This window comes from Triticum urartu, chromosome 2 (assembly GCF_003073215.2).
Source record: "Triticum urartu cultivar G1812 chromosome 2, Tu2.1, whole genome shotgun sequence".
Lineage (NCBI taxonomy): Eukaryota > Viridiplantae > Streptophyta > Magnoliopsida > Poales > Poaceae > Triticum > Triticum urartu.
Window position 1 is genome coordinate 431,915,544 of NC_053023.1, and position 17,594 is coordinate 431,933,137.

Sequence of the window (17,594 nt, forward strand, 5' to 3'; positions counted from 1 at the left end):
TTTAGGACGGCATTGCGGTAAGCTGCCATTTTTGGATCCTTGGCATCGAAGTCTCCATTTATTTGGGATATTGCGAGGTTCGAGTCCCCGTGCACCTCTAGGCGTTGAATTCCCATGGATACTGCCATCCGAAGACCATGTAAAAGGGCCTCATATTCGGCTGCATTGTTGGAGTCCGTGTACATAATCTGGAGTACGTATTAAACTGTGTCTCCTGTGGGGGACGTCAAAACAACGCCAGCCCCCAGTCCGGCCAACATCTTGGAGCCATCGAAATGCATGATCCAATTTGAATATGTGCCGTACTCTTTAGGGAGTTCGGCCTCCGTCTGTTCTGTGACGAAGTCAGCCAAGACTTGCGACTTGATGGCTCGCCGTGGCTTATAAGTTATGTCGAACGGGAGGAGCTCAATGGCCCATATCCGACCCGTTGCATCATGGCTGTTTATAATATCGTTAAGTGGTACTTCCGAGGCTACTGTTATTGAACACTCTTGAAAGTAGTGTCGTAGCTTCCGGGATGCCATGAATACCACGTACGCAATATTTTGATAATGCGGGTACCGTGATTTGCAGGGAGTGAGGACAGTGGACACATAATAGACCGGCTTTTGAAGGGGGAATTTGTGTCCATCCGCTTCTCGTTCAACGACGAGCACTGCGCTTACAACCTGATGTGTTGCTGCAATGTATAATAGCATTGGTTTGCTAATGTTTGGCGCGGCCAGGACTGGGTTGTTGCCAGTATGGCTTTTATTTCGTCGAGTCCGGCCGTGGCTGCATCCGTCCATTCGAAGTGTTCGGTGCACCGAAGGAGGCGGCAAAGGGGTAGGGCCTTTTCTCCCAAGCGGGAGATAAAGCGGCTTAGAGCCGCCACGCATCCGGTTAACTTTTGTATTTGTTTGAGGTCCTTTGGGATATCCAGTTGCGATAGAGCTCGGATCTTGGCTGGATTTGCTTCAATTCCTCTACCGGATACAATGAAGCCCAAGAGCTTTCCGGCTGGAACGCCGAAAACGCATTTTTCCGGGTTGAGCTTGATGTCGTATGTTCGGAGGTTATCAAATGTGAGCCTCAAGTCGTCTGCTAGAAATTCGACATGTCTTGTTTTGACGACCACATCATCTACATATGCCTCCACTGTTTTGCCGATCTGGTTTGCCAGACATGTCTGAATCATGTGCTGATATGTTGCGCCGGCGTTTTTGAGCCCGAAGGGCATCGTGTTGAAGCAGAATGGGCCGTATGGTGTGATAAATGCCGTTGCGGCTTGGTCTGGTTCTGCCATCTTGATTTGATGGTAGCCGGAATATGCGTCGAGGAAACACAACGAATCGTGTCCTGCGGTAGCGTCGATAATTTGATCGATGCGGGGGAGGGGGAAGGGATCCTTTGGGCAAGCCTTGTTAAGGTATTTAAAATCAACACACAGGCGCCAGGATTTGTCCTTCTTTGGTACCATCACCAGGTTTGCTAGCCAGTCCGGATGTTTTATATCTCTGATGAATCCGGCCTCCAATAGCTTTGCCAGCTCCTCTCCCATGGCATGTCTCTTAGGTTCGGAAAAACGCCGAAGAGCCTGTTTGACAGGTTTGAATCCTGTTTGGATATTTAAGCTGTGCTCGGCCAGCCTGCGTGGGATTCCTGGCATGTCTGAAGGGTGCCAGGTGAAAATGTCCCAGTTCTCTCATAGGAACTCTCGCAGTGCGGTGTCTACATCAGGGTTTAACTGTGCCCCGATGGAAGCTGTTTTATTGGGGTCCGTTGTATGGACTTGGAATTTGACTATTTCGTCCGCCGGTTTAAAGGAGGTCGACTTGGATCTTTTGTCGAGTACCACATCGTCCCTATTCACCGTAGAGCGCAGCGTGGTCAGTTCCTCAGCCGCTAGGGCTTCGGATAGTGCCTCGAGGGCTAGTGCGGCTGTCTTGTTTTCGGCGCGGAGTGCTATGTCTGGATCACTAGCGAGAGTGATGATCCCGTTAGGCCCGGGCATCTTGAGCTTCATGTACCCGTAATGGGGTATTGCTTGGAAGATTGTAAACGCTTCCCGCCCTAGCAGAGCGTGATAACCGCTGTTGAACAGAGCCACATGGAACGTGATCTCTTTGGACCTGTAATTATCCGGCGTGCCGAACACCACATCTAGTGTGATTTTTCCTGTACAGCGCGCTTCCCGACTGGGGATTATTCCTCTAAAGGTTGTGTTGCTTCGCTCAATGCGGTTCCAGTCTATTTCCATTTTTTGAAGGGTTTCCTCATAAATGAGGTTCAATCCACTGCCGCCGTCCATGAGTACCTTGGTAAGATGAAAGACGTCCAATATTGGACTGAGGACCAATGCGGCTGGTGCTCGGGCTGTTTGGAATTTAGGTTCATCACTGGCGTTAAAGGTAATAGCCATGTCACTCCATGGGTTTATTGTTGCTACTTGGTAGACTTCGGCAAGGCTGTGGAGTGTCCTTTTTCTCATATTATTTGATGCGAAAGTCTCGAAGACTGTTAATACCGTATTGGTGTCTCTGGGGTGGCTTTATGTGGCCTCCGGAATTAGGAGATTTTCGCCAATTTTGGCCACCTGCCGGAGTACCCAACATGCTCTAAGGCTGTGAGTTGGTGTGCCGTCCTCTGTACTGTGAATTTTACAGGGTCCATTAAGCCATCTTTCCAGTATGGTTCCATGCCCTGTAGAGGGTTTTTGCTTTTTGGTGTTTGACCCAGGTGTCTGGCGATGATGCACCCTTTTATTTCGGACTGGGTTTGTATTCAGGGCCGGATCGTCCCAAAATTTTATTTCAGTTTTCCAGGCGCTTTCCATCGCATAGTACTTTCGTACGATGGACGCCAAGTCAGTGAAGCGTGTAATATCACGGCGACTTATGGTGTTGAGGATTCCCTTGTCCGTGCAATTATTGCAAAAGATTGAGATTGCGTCTTCCTCGCGGCAGTCCTTTATCCTGTTCTTAAATAGGAGGAATCTAGCCCAGTAATGATGTACTGTTTCATTGGGCTCTTGCCTAATTTGGGATAGATCGCTTATGTTCGGGTGGGTGGGCGGAATTAAATCCGAAGCCTCACCCCATCTGAGGCTCAGAGGCCGAGGAATTTCCGAACTTGAAAATTTGGATTCCTGGCTGATGTCCAATGAATCCAGCCCGCCGCCTGACTCTAAGTTCAGGTCTTGAGTGATATCCTCCCCTCCGCGGGTATCCGGCTTGGAGGGATCGGGAATCCGGACGTAGCTAGTCCTTAAGATAGATGAAGGGTCGCCGCACTGTCCCTCTACCACAACAACGTGATGGGTGACTTGGGGAGAGTTAATCTCTCTCAGATCGGGTTTAGGCCCAATCTGGTCGTAATCCGTAGCGACTCCCAGGGCGGCGATGCGATCCAAGAGCTCATTTATTGAGGAGAGCTCCATTGGATCTAACTCCTCGACGAGTTCTGAGCTGACATGAAGATTGTTTTCGATGGCTCGAGAGGTCATCGTCGGCGCAGAAGCCGAACAGGCGGTCATAAGAAAACCACCTAGCCGGAGGGTTTGGCCGACAGCCAAAGCTCCCTTAGCAACGGTGCCGTCTTTAAAGACGGGGCGAGGCATCCTTCCTGATGGCGACGACACAGAGGAACTCTCAATGAAAGCACCAATGTCGGTGTCAAAACCGGAGGATCTCGGGTAGAGGGTCCCGAACTATGCGTCTAGGCCGGATGGTAACAGGAGGCAAGGGACACGAAGTTTTACCCAGGTTCGGGCCCTCTCGACGGAGGTAAAACCCTACGTCCTGCTTGATTAATATTGATGATATGGGTAGTACAAGAGTAGATCTACCACGAGATCGGAGAGGCTAAACCCTAGAAGCTAGCCTATGGTATGATTGTTGTTCTGTATGTTGTCCTACGGACTAAAACCCTCCGGTTTATATAGACACCGGAGAGGGTTAGGGTTACACAAAGTCGGTTACAATGGTAGGATATCTACATATCCGTATCGCCAAGCTTGCCTTCCACGCCAAGGAAAGTCCCTTCCGGACACGGGACGAAGTCTTCAATCTTGTATCTTCATAGTCCAGGAGTCCGGCTGAAGGTATAGTCCGGCTATCCAAACACCCCCTAATCAAGGACTCCCTCATTGGGTTTTACCTTAATGATCTTTAGTAGTTGAGGATGCTTTCTAGAGTTCCAATCATAAGTGCATATGATCCAAGAAGAGGAAGTATGTTAGCTTATGCCTCTCCCTCATATGAAATTGCAATGACGACTATCGGTCTTGTTAACAATTGCCTAAGACAATTCCGCACCCCGACCCATCATTATTCCACACTCGCTATTTATAATATTTAGTAATATATTCTAACTTTATGATAACAGCACCAAATTTCATATTTTATCTCTCCGATATCATGCAAAGTTATCCTCCTCATACCCACAACGTAGTTTTATTTCTTGTTTCTAGTTGGAAGCAAACGTTCAGTGTACATAGAGTCGTATCAGTGGAAGATAGGGATTGAGAGAATATTGATCTTACCTTTATCTCCTTGAGGGTTCGACACTCCATACTTATCACTTCCACCATTGGGAATTGCTACGATGATTCCCTGCACTTGGGGATTCTCAAGCTCTTTTCTGGCGCCATTGCCGGGGACCAATAGCGTGGGGTTGATATTCTCGTGTGTGCTTGTTTGCTTTCTTCACTAAGTAGATTTTGTTTTTCCTTTTTTTGTTTCTTTTTAGTTGGGGGTGAAACATACAAAAAAAATTAAAAGAATGAAAATACAAAAAAAATATACTTGCCTCTCATACCTAAAAAGTTTTTCAATAAGAGAAGTGATTGGAAGGTCATGCATTGGAGAAGTGAGGGTCGACCTTGAACACTTGTGTTCATGCTCATGGAAACAATGTAAAAAAATTCATGGAAGCTTCTCTGAAAAAAATTATCCCCTTTTATATGTCCATTGTATTATAAAAATAATGTGCCAAGCCTTGGTTTTAGGATGATTAGATTGCTTGTTTACTTTTTACAGTACAAAAACAGAAACTTTGGATGTAGTGCATGATTTTACATTTTTTACTAGGAAGTCAAATAGGTCTGAAACTTTTTGCACATTACTTCTATACAATTTTTTAAAATTTTCATATGTTCTTAGAATTTTTTGGAGTTACAGAAGTTTACTAAACTTCCAGATTACTACAGACTGTCCTGTTTTTGACAGATTCTGTTTTCTATGAGTTGTTCGCTTATTTTGGTGAATCTATGGGTAGTATCGGGGGGTATGAACCATGGTGAAGTTGGAATACAGTAGATATAGTTCTAATATGAAATTGGAATAAGTTTGCAACAGTACCTAAAGTTAGTGATTTGCTTTATTACACTAACGAATCTCACAAAGTTTTTGTTAAAGTTTTGTGTGGATGAAGTGTTCGAAGATCGAGGAGCTATCAATATGAGAAGAATAAAGAGAGGCAGGAGCTCAAGCTTGGGCATGCCCAAGGCACCCCAAGTAAATATTTCAAGGATACTCAAGCATCTAAGCTTGGGGATGCCCTGGTTGGCATCCCATCTTTCTTCTTCAACAATTATCGGTATACCTCGGTTTTTGTTTTGTTCACATGATTTGTGTCCTTTGTGTTTTTTTGATTTTCCTTTAAGAACCATGCTAGTATGAGATAGCCCTTCATTGATTTATAGAATGCTTCATGTGCTTCACTTATATCTTTTAAGTATGATCTTATAGAATTGCCCTTTGTGCTTCACTTAAATCTTTTGAGTATGGTTTTATAGAATGCTTCGTGTGCTTCACTTATATATTTTGAGCTTGGATATTGGTTAGTGTATATTAATTGTAGAATGCTCCACGAACTTCACTTATATCTTTTGGAGTATGAATAATACTATAATCTAAACTGGATCTGGAAGAGTGTCAACTTTAGTTAGTAATGATTCCACTATTCCGAATGAGAAGAATTTTGCTTATGTGAAGACTAGTGAAATTTCTATGCTTGTAGATCATGAACAGAATGCTTTATGTGATGGTTATATTGTTTAACTCATTCATGATGCTACTGAAAATTATTATGAGGGAGAAATACATGCTTGTAGGAGTTGCAATAATATCAAGTTTCCTCTCTATGTGCTTAAAGTTTTGAAGTTATACTTGTTTTGCCTTCCTATGCTAGTTGATTCCTGTTCCCATAAATTGTGTGCTCACAAAATCCCTAGGAATAGGAAGTGGGTTAGGTTTAAATGTTCTAGGCATATTCTTCATGATGTTCTCTTTATGTTTCAATTCTTATCTTTTATGTGAGCATCATTGAAATCATCATGCCTAGCTAAAAGGCAATAAAGAAAAGCGCTTGTTGGGAGACAACCCAATATTTACCCTTACGTTTTTTGTGTGTTCTCATGATTAAGCTACTGCAGTAATCATTTATTATAGCTTTCGTTTCAATAAAGTGCCAAGTAAGACCTTTGGGAAGACTTGGGTGAAAGTTAATGTGATCTTGCTGTAAAAAAAATAAAAACTTTGCGCTCACGAGATTAGCTGTCATTTTTTACAGAAGAGTGCGATTGAGTTGATTCTTTTTTCAGAAGATTAATAGAAAAATTACTCACGTCCACCAATTTATTTCATAATTTTTGGAGTAGCAGAAGTATGGTTGGTGTTCAGATCATTACAGATTGTTCTGTTTCTGACAGATTCTGTTTTCATTGCATAGTTTGCTTGTTTTCTAGTTTCTATGGCTTATATTTCTCAATATAAATTGTAGAAATGATTTGGTACAGTAGGCATTGTGTTAGAACAATTATGAACCTTGTCTTTGACAGTACCAAAGTGAATGGTTTACTCTTTATCATACTAACCTATCTCACGAAGTTCCGTTAAGTTTTGTGTGATTGAAGTTTTCAATCTTTGGGTGAGATATCGAAATGAGGAGTGGAAATACCCTAAGATTGGGGATGCCCAAGGCACCCCAAGGTAATATTCAAGGAAGACTCAAGCGCCTAAGCTTGGGGATGCCCTGGAAGGCATCCCCTCTTTCGTCTTCAAAACTATCGGTATACCTTACTCGGAGCTATATTTTTATTCGTCACATGATATGTCTCTTTCTTGGAATGTATTTTCAATTTTACTTGTTGTTTGAATAAAATCATTGGATCTGAAATCTTGAATGAAAAAGAATCCTCCCATGGCTAGTTAATTATTTGACTACTCGGTGTTCTCCACTTATATCTTTTTGGAGTAGTTTGTCATTTACTCACGTGCTTCACGTTTATCCTATGAGTAAATGGTTGAATGAATTGAATATCATAAATCTGAATTTATATAAGTTTTGTATGCTTACAACATGGGGAGTAATGACTTCACACATAATAAGTATAGGTAGTAAACTTATTGGAAGTTAGCAAACGCAGAATTGGTCACTTGAACAATTCATGAAAGAATATTGAAGGAAGAGAGATTTCACATATAAATATACTATCTTGGACATCTTTTGCAATTGTGAGCACTCATTAAAATATGACATGCTAAAAGGTTGATGTTGGACAAGGAAGACAACTTAATGGGTTATGTTTTCCTATATCCAAAACGTTATATTGTCTTGGATCATCCAACATGTTGAGCTTGCCTTTCCCTCTCATGCTAGCCAAATTCTTTGCACCAAGTAGAGATACTACTTGTGCTTCCAAATATCCTTAAACCCAGTTTTGCCAGGAGAATCCACCATATCTACCTATGGATTGAGTAAGATCCTTCAAATAAGTTGTCATTTTTGCAAGCAATAAAAATTGCTCTCTAAATATGTATGATTTATTAGTGTGGAGAAAATAAGCTTTATACGATCTTGTGATGTGGAAGAAATAAAAGCGATGGACTGCATAATAAAGGTCCATATCACAAGTGGCAATATAAAGTGACGTTCTTTTGCATTAAGATTTTGTGCATCCAACCATAAAAGCGCATGACAACCTATGCTTCCCTCTGCGAAGGGCCTATCTTTTACTTTTATCTTCTACCCTTATACAAGAGTCATGGTGATCTTCACCTTTCCTTTTTACACTTTTCCCTTTGGCAAGCACTTTGTGTTGGAGAGATCCGGATATATATATATATATATATCACTTGGATGTAGGTTTTCATAAATTATTATTGTTGACATTACCCTTGAGGTAAAAGGTTGGGAGGCGAAACTATAAGCCCCTATCTTTCTCTGTGTCCGATTAAAACTTTGAACCAATAAATATCACGTGAGTGTTAGCAATTGTGAAAGATTAAATGATAGTTGAGTATGTGGAGTTTGCTGAATCAAAGCTCTTACATAGACTCTTCCCAAAAATAAGATGAATTGAAATTGTTTTATGACTAAGAGCATGGTTTGTTAGTTCTCAAGAAAGTTTATGATATATACTTTAACATGTGAATAGCTTGGTACTTGATCATGAGAAGTTTTATGAGTAGAGTTACTGTTATGATATATAATGATGCTAGAAAAAGTGATTGGAACTATCATTGATCAAATTTATGCACTTGCTAGCATTCACACTTCATAAATTATTTCTTTTATCATTTACCTACTCGAGGACGAGCAGGAATTAAACTTGGGGATGCTGATACGTCTCCAATGTATCTATAATTTATGAAGTATTCATGCCATGTTTACAATAGTTTTATATGATTTTGGTATGATTTGATTACAACTAACCCGGACTGACTCTGTTTTCAGCAGAACTACCGTGGTGTTGTTTTTGTGCAGAAATAAAAGTTCTCGGAATGCAATGAAAATCAACGGAGAATTTTTCTGGAAAATATAAAAAATACTGGAACAAAAATCTACCGGAGGGGAGTCCCATGGGCCCCACGAGGGTGGGGGCGCGCCCCTGTGCCTCGTGGACTTCCCGTGGGGCCCCTGACTTGTTCTCGACGCCAACCTCTCCTATAAATACCCAAACCTCCAGAAATTAACCTAGATCAGAAGTTCCGCCGCCGCAAGCCTCTCTAGCCACGAGAAATCAATCTAGGCCCTCTCTGGCACCCTGCCGGAGGGGGCCATCATCACCGGAGGGCATGTAGGAGGATCCCGGAGGGGCCATCATCACCATGAAGGCCAAGGACCAGAGGGGGAACCTCTCCCCATCCAGGGGGAAGCCATGGAGGAGGAAGCACAAGGGGGAGAACCTCTCCTCCTCTCTCTCGGTGGCGCCGGAGTGCCATCGGGAGGGGAATCATCGCCGCGGTGATCGTCTTCATCATCATCACCATCCTCATCTCTTTTACGCGGTCCACTCTCCCGCACCCTGTTGTAATCCCTACTTGAACATGGTGCCTTATGCCACATATTATGATCCAATGATGTGTTTCCATCCTATGATGTTTTGAGTAGATACCCTTTGTCTTTGGGTTGATTGATGATCTAGATTGGTATGAGTTGTATGTTTAATTTTGGTGTTGTCCTATTGTGCCCTCATGTCATGCAAGCATGAGGGATTCCCATTGTAGGGTGTTGCAATACGTTCATGATTCACTTATAGTGGTTGCTTGAGTGACAGAAGCATAAACCCGAGTAAGGGGGTTGTTGCGTATGGGATAAAGGGGACTTGATGCTTTAATGCTATGGTTGGGTTTTACCTTAATGATCTTTAGTAATTGTGGATGCTTGCTAGAGTTCCAATCATAAGTGCATATGATCCAATAAGAGAAAGTATGTTAGCTTATGCCTCTCCCTCATATGAAATTGCAATGACGACTATCGGTCTTGTTAACAATTGCCTAAGACAATTCCTCAGACCGACCCATCATTATTCCACACTCCTATTTATAATATTTAGTAATATATTCTAACTTTATGATAACAGCACCTACTTTCATATTTTATCTCTCCGATATCATGCAAAGTTATCCTCTTCATACCCACAACGTAGTTTTATTTCTCGTTTCAAGTTGGAAGAAAACATTCGGTGTACGTAGAGTCGTATCAGTGGAAGATAGGGCTTGAGAGAATAATGATCTTACATTTAGCTCCTTGTGGGTTCGACACTCCATACTTATCACTTCCACCATTGGAAATTGCTACGATGATTCCCTGCACTTGGGGATTATCAACCATCACCGTCAGCACACCGTCGTGCTAACAAAACTCTCCCTCGACACTTTGCTGGATCATGAGTTCGAGGGACGTCACCGAGCTGAACGTGTGCAGAACTCAGAGGTGTCGTACCTTTGGTGCTTGATCAGTTAAATCTAGAAGATGTTTGACTACATCAACAGTGTTAGGCTAACGCTTCCGCTTTCAGTCTACGAGAGTACGTGGACACACTCTCACCCTCTCGTTGATATGCATCTCCTAGATAGATCTTGCGTGATCGTAGGAAATTTTAGAAATTGCATGCTACATTCCCCAACAGTGGCATCCAAGCCAGGTCTATGCGTAGATGATATGCACGAGTAGAACACAAAGAGTTATGGGCGATCATAGTCATACTGCTTACCACCAACGTCATTTTTTGATTCGGCGGTATTGTTGGATGAAGCGGCTCGGACCAACCTTATATGACCACGTTCATGAGACCGGTTCCACCGATAGACATGCAACTTATTTTGCAGAAAGGTGGTTGGTGCGTGTCTGTTTCTCCAACTTTAGTTGAATCGAATTTGACTATGGCCAGTCCTTTTTGAAGGTTAAAATAGCAAACTGGACGAAACATCGTTGTGGTTTTGATGCATAGGTAAGAACGGTTCTTACTAGAAGCTCGTAGCAGCCACGTAAAACTTGCAACAACAAAGTAGAGGACATCTAACTTGTTTTTGCACGGCATGTTGTGATGTGATATGGTCAAGACATGATGTGATATACGTTATTGTATGAGATGATCATGTTTTGTAGAAGTTATCGGCAACTGACAGGAGCCTTATGGTTGTCGCTTTATTGTATGAAATGCAATAGCTATGTAATTGTTGTACTTTATCACTATGCGTTAGCGATAGTTGTAGAAGCAATAGTTGGCGAGACAACAACGACACTACGATGGAGATCAAGGTGTCAAGCCGGTGACAATGGAGATCATGACGATGCTTTGGGGATGGAGATCAAAGGCACAAGATGATTATGGCCATATCATGTCACATATTTTGATTGCATGTGATGTTTATCTTTTATGCATGTTATTTTGCTTAGTATGGCGATAGCATTATAAGATGACCCCTCACTAAAATTTCAAGGTATAAGTGTTCTCCCTAAATATGCACCATTGCGACAGTTCGTCGTGCCGAGACACCACGTGATGATCGGGTGTGATAAGTTCTATGTTCACATACAACGGGCGCAAGATAGTTTTGCATGTGCGGAATACTCAAGTTAAACTTGACGAGCCTAGCATGTACAGACATGGCCTTGGAACACTAGAGACTGAAAGGTCGAACGTGAATCATTTAGTAGATATGATCAACATAGAGATGTTCACCATTGAAAACTACTCCATTTCACGTGATGATCGGACATGGTTTAGTTGATATGGATCACGTGATCATTTAGATGACTTGAGGGATGTCTATCTAAGTGGGAGTTCTTAAGTAATATGATTAATTGAACTTAATTTATCATGAACTTAGTCCTGATAGTTTTTGCATATCTATGTTGTAGATCAATGGCCCGTGCTACCATTCCGTTGAATTTTAATGCGTTCCTAGAGAAAGCTAAGTTGAAAGATGATGGTAGCAACTACACGGACTGGGTTCGTAACTTGAGGATTATCCTCATTGCTGCATAGAAGAATTATGTCCTTGATGCACCGCTTGGTGAAAGACCTGTTGCAGGAGCAAATGCGATGTTATGAACGCCTGGCAAGCTCGATCTGATGACTACTCGATAGTTCAGTGTGCCATGCTTTACGGTTTATAATCGGGACTTCAAAGACGGTTTGAATGTCATGGACCATATGAGATGTTCCAGGAGTTGAAGTTAATATTTCAAGCAAATGCCTGAGTTGAGAGATATGAAGTCTCCAACAAGTTCTATAGCTGCAAGATGGAGGAGAACAGTTCTGTCAGTGAACACATACTCAGAATGTCTGGGTACCATAACCACTTGACTCGGCTGGGAGTTAATCTTTCAGATGATAGTGTTATCGAAAGAGTTCTTCAATTATTGCCACCAAGCTACAAAGGCTTCGTGATGAACAATAATATGCAAGGGATGGAAAAGACTATTCCCGAGCTCTTCGCAATGCTCAAAGCTGCCGAGGTAGAAATCAAGAAGGCGCATCAAGTGTTGATGGTTAACAAGACCACTAGTTTCAAGAAAAAGGGCAAAGGAAAGAAGGGGAACTTTGTAAGTGCATCTAGTGCCACCCCTAGTTGGTTTTGGAGTATTGACGACAAACCTAGTTGAGGGACTAATGTGTTTGTGAGAATTGCAGGATAACACAGGTAGAAGTCCCTCATTGATTCGGTTTTACTACCAGAGATGACCCCTAAAAATGTATGAAGACATTGAAGCCAAAGGTGGTATATGAAGATATTCACATTGAAGACTATGACAAAAGAAGACACGTTATGAAGCCTATGGAGCTCGAAGACTTAGATCTTTCGTAGTTCTTTTTCTTTTGTGTTGAGTCATAGGAACCACCGTACTGTTAAGTGGGGTCCAGGAGAACCAGTCAGAATGACTGAAGTGATGCCTAAACCAAAAACCTATGTCTTCGAGTGAAGACAATGAGAGAGAATCTTGTCCAGAGCCGGACAAGTCAGCTTTGCTTGTAGCCCAAGTAAAGTTGCCATGAGAGTTTGAAATCTGACCGTTGCGACACGTGTCAGTTCCTTAGTGACCCAGGGTCATTTCGGACAAATCAGGTCGGGTTGCCAAGTGGCTATAAATAGCCCACCCCCTACAATCATAAATGGTTGGCTGCTCAGATTTCAGTGCACGGCTTTTGTCGTTTGAGAGCAACCCACCTCGAAGCCTTTGAGAGAAAATTCCTAGCGAGGAGAAAAGCCCTAACCACCCAGAGCCAGAGAACATTGGGCATCACTTAAGTCTTCTTGTCTGTGTGATCTGAAGACTTATTACACTTAAGGACTGTGAATCCTCCAGACGGTTAGGCGTCGCGTTCAGAGCATCCAAGAGACATTGTGGATTGCCAGTGAACGAAGTCTGTGAAGGTTTGGGAGTCTACCTTGAAGACTTACCAGAGTGATTGGGCGAGGACTATGTGACCTTAGCTCAAGGAGAATACGGTGAGGACTTGGTGTCCTGAGCTGCGTGTTGAGGACTGGGTGTCCAGGACTGTGTGTCCTAAGGTTTAAATACCTAGCCGCTCCAACCAGACGTACAGTTGTCATAGCAACTGGAACTGGTCCAACACATCATTGTCTTCAACGAGTCACTGGTTTCATCTTCACTTCCTTTCTCTTACTGTTACTCATTGTGAAGCCATTGCTTGCTTGCTCTATCTTTTGTCTTCACAACATGAATGTATGATCTGTTTGGCTTCATAACTTCTTCCCACCTGATCCTTATTACACTGCAGTTGTTTGTCATTGTGCTTTCACTTTATTGAATACTTGACCATGGCTGGCCTAGTGTAATCTAACTTCCGCTGCATAGTAATAGGCATAATCTTCTCTGTTTGTCTTCATAACTCCCACGTTTTGAAGACTTTCATAAAAATCGCCTATTCACCCCCCCTCTAGTCGATATAACGCACTTTCAATTGGTATCAGAGCAAGGTGCTCCCTTGTTCTGTGTGATTCGGTTTAACCACCTGGAGTTTTAGCTATGTCGACTGCAGGGATAATCAAAGTCTCCGCTGCGTGCCCCGTCTTCGATGGAACTGAATATCCCTACTGGAAGAATAAGATGCGCATGCATCTTGAAGCCATTGACGTCGACCTATGGTATGTCGTCGAGAACGGCATTCCCAAGGCTGGAGAAGGTGTCACTGCTGCTGATGTCAAGAAGTTCACTCAACTGGACTCTACTGCCAAAAATATCATATGTGGTCATCTGACAAAAGGACAGTATGGCCGTGTGAGTGCCTTGAAGACATCCAAGCTGGTCTGGGACTGGCTCTCCAAGGTCAATGAAGGCATCTCAACCCAGAGAGATCAAAGAATCAGTGTTCTTCGCAACCTCTTCAACCGCTTCAAGCGAAATGACAATGAGAATGTCCAGCACACATTTGACCGGCTCACTGACATCACAAATGAGCTTCAAGCACTCGGCGCCACTGAGATCACCAAACATGAAATCGTAAAGACGCTGCTGAGATCACTTGATAGTTCGTTTGACATCCTAGCCCTGATGATACAAGAACGTCCTGATTTCAAGACACTCGATCCGTCTGACATACTTGAGAGGCTCAACACACATGAGTTTCAGCTTTCTGAGAAAAGAGATATCTACGGTCCAAACTATGGGCGAACTCGTGCCTTGAAGGCAAAAGCTGTTTCCTCATCTGAAGAAGAATCTGACAGCAGTTCTGATGATCCTGAAGATATTGGAAGGGAACTTGCAATGCTAGTGAAGAAGTTCCAAAAATTCACCAAGAAGAAAGGCTTCAGAAAATCTTCACGATCAAGCTCAAGGAATGATGAAGCTTCTACTCATGACTACAAGAAGAAAACATGTCACAAATGCAAGAAAACTGGACACTTCATCTCTGAGTGTCCACAGTGGGACAATGAGAACAGAAGGAAGAAGAAGAGCAAGGAATATGATTCTGACGACAAGAAGAAGAAGAAGAAGAAATACTCAAAGTCTTCTTCCAAGTCTTCCTCAAAGTCTTCATCACACAAGAAGAGCTCATCTGGTAAGGCACGTGCGTTTGTTGGCAAGGAAATGGATTCAGAGGAGGAGTCCGCTTCTGAGGAGGCAGAGGTGGAGTCTGAGGAGGAGTCTGATTCTGGCATTGCGAGTCTGGCTACAGCATACGTCGCCAAGTCCATCTTCAACACTGAAGACAATGACTTCATCACCGACACCGATGCAAATGACAAGAATGACTCCACTCCTACCTACTGCTTCATGGCACGCGGTGCCAAGGTAAACACACTCACTACTCGCTATCAAACATCTAGTGACGATGACTCTGACTGTGATTCAAAACCCAGCTACAAAACACTTGCTAAAATTGCAACTGAACAACAGAAAGCTATGGAACATATTCAAAAACTGTTAGACAGAAGCGATGATCTGTTGGGTGCTGAAATGACTCGATCTGAATCCTTAATTGAAGACATAAAAAATCTTCACGTTAAGTATCAGGAACTTGAAGATCGTCTTGATACTCTCTCAACAACTCATGAAAAGCTTTCCTATGATTATCTTCAAAGGAAGCAAGAACTTGAGAAGTTGAGAGCGGCTCATGAAGATCTTCAAAAGGAAAACGAGTCACTTCACGCCGAACAGATCAGTTCCGCTCAGGAAGGATTTGAACCACCATGTCTTAAATGCATTGAGCGTGATAATGCTACTTCTGTTGCTGAATGTTCCACTGCTACTGCTGTTGCAATATCTTCAACTGTTGATGTGGTAACTAACCCCTCTGCTGAGGATACCACTGCTATTGCTGATGAGAATGCTAGGTTGAAGACATTGCTTGAAACAGGGATGTACAAAAGTCTTAAAGGACATCAGACATTATGTGATGTCCTCAAGAAGCAGATTCTGAACCGAAACCCTAGGAAAGAGGGTGTTGGGTTCGCAAGGAAAATAAATGCAGATGGCTCTTACTGGAAACCTGAGAAGTACCCCAAAACCACATGGGTTGCTGCAAAGGAATTTTCAGCAGATCCAACCAATTTATCTGGCTTCACCTGTGCTAACCCCATTATCATTGATGAATCCTTTGATGCAAACTATAAACTGTTTAAGAATCAGAATGGTGAAGTGTTTGCCAGGTACATTGGTACTAACTGCAGGAATGGACCGCCTATGAAGAAGATCTGGGTTCCGAAAAAGTGTCTGGAAAATCTTCCTGTGAATGTCTTCATGACACCTCACTTGAAGAAGACAAACCTCAGACCAAAGGCTTCATACTGTCCAAAGGCTTCATACAAACAGAGGACTCACCTGAGTCACACTAATGCAAATATTTTGCAGGGAAACCATACACAGGCATATGAATATGAGAGCGGTTCATCAAACCGTCATGTTCATATGACCAAAAATTATTCTGCTTATTCTTATGAGTACTATTATCCACCTGCAAGACTGTTTGCTAAGGCTTCAAAGCCAAAATTCTCAGATGCTGCACTTAGACTTATTGCTTCTAAGCCACCCTTGAAGATGTGGGTGGTTAAGAAAGCTTAACTCTCTTTTGCAGGGAAAGGTCTCCAGCAGAAAAACAAAATCTTCTGATGCTATTGCTGGGGACCTTAAAAATCTTGTAGGGCGCAAGATAAAATGCCCGAATGGCATCATTATGTACTTCGTTCCTGAATCGCATGCTACTCTCCCTATTAGTCCTAATCTGGATCTAAGTTTTCATAACCCACTGGTTCGTCAAATGTTTTTGCTTCACAATTCTCTTCGTGAAGCCTATCCCCCTAACTGCACTATAGGGTACGACACCAGCGTCTTCAAAGTCTTCAGAATGGATTATTGACAGTGGGTGTACAAATCACATGACTGGCAAAAGAAGCCTTCTTATGGACTCAACCTTACGTCCATCCGACAAGAGCCACATCACATTTGCTGACACTGGTAAAAGTAAGGTATTGGGTCTAGGTAGAGTTGCAATCTCAAAGGATCAACACATGGATAAAGTCATGCTTGTTGAATCCCTTGGCTTCAACTTAATGTCTGTCTCAATGCTTTGCGATTTGAACATGATCGTAATGTTTGGAAAATATCGTTGCCTGGTACTAATGGAATCTGACAAGTCTCTAGTGTTTGAAGGGTATCGAAAAGATGATTTGTATGTGGTAGATTTCTCGGCAGGGCCACAACTTGCAGTATGTCTTCTTGCAAAAGCTTCAGAATGCTGGCTTTGGCATCGGAGGCTTGGGCATGCTGGCATGAGGAACCTCCACACCCTTGCGAAGAAGAAGCATGTCATAGGCATCGAGGGCGTCAAGTTCAAGAAAGATCGCTTATGCGGTGCCTGTGAAGCAGGGAAGATGACAAGGGCAAAACATCCTTCGAAGACAATCATGACTACTACTCAACCCTTCGAACTGCTCCACATGGATCTTTTCGGTCCCACTCACTACTCAACTTTTACTACTACTACTTGCCTCTATGGCTTCGTCATTGTTGATGATTACTCTAGATATACTTGGGTGCACATAATCCTTTACAAGACTGAAGTGCAGGATGTCTTCAGACGCTTCGCCAATCGAGCTATGAACAATTTTGGCGCCAAGATAAAGCACATCAGAAGTGACAATGGCACTGAATTCAAGAACACTGGCCTTGATACATATCTTGATACCTTGGGCATCACACATGAATTCTCAGCTCCGTACACGCCACAGCAGAATGGCGTCGTCGAACGCAAGAACAGAACACTCATTGAGATGGCCAGAACGATGCTAGATGAATACATGACTCCAAGAAAATTCTGGACTGAAGCCATTGATACTGCATGTCATACAATCAAT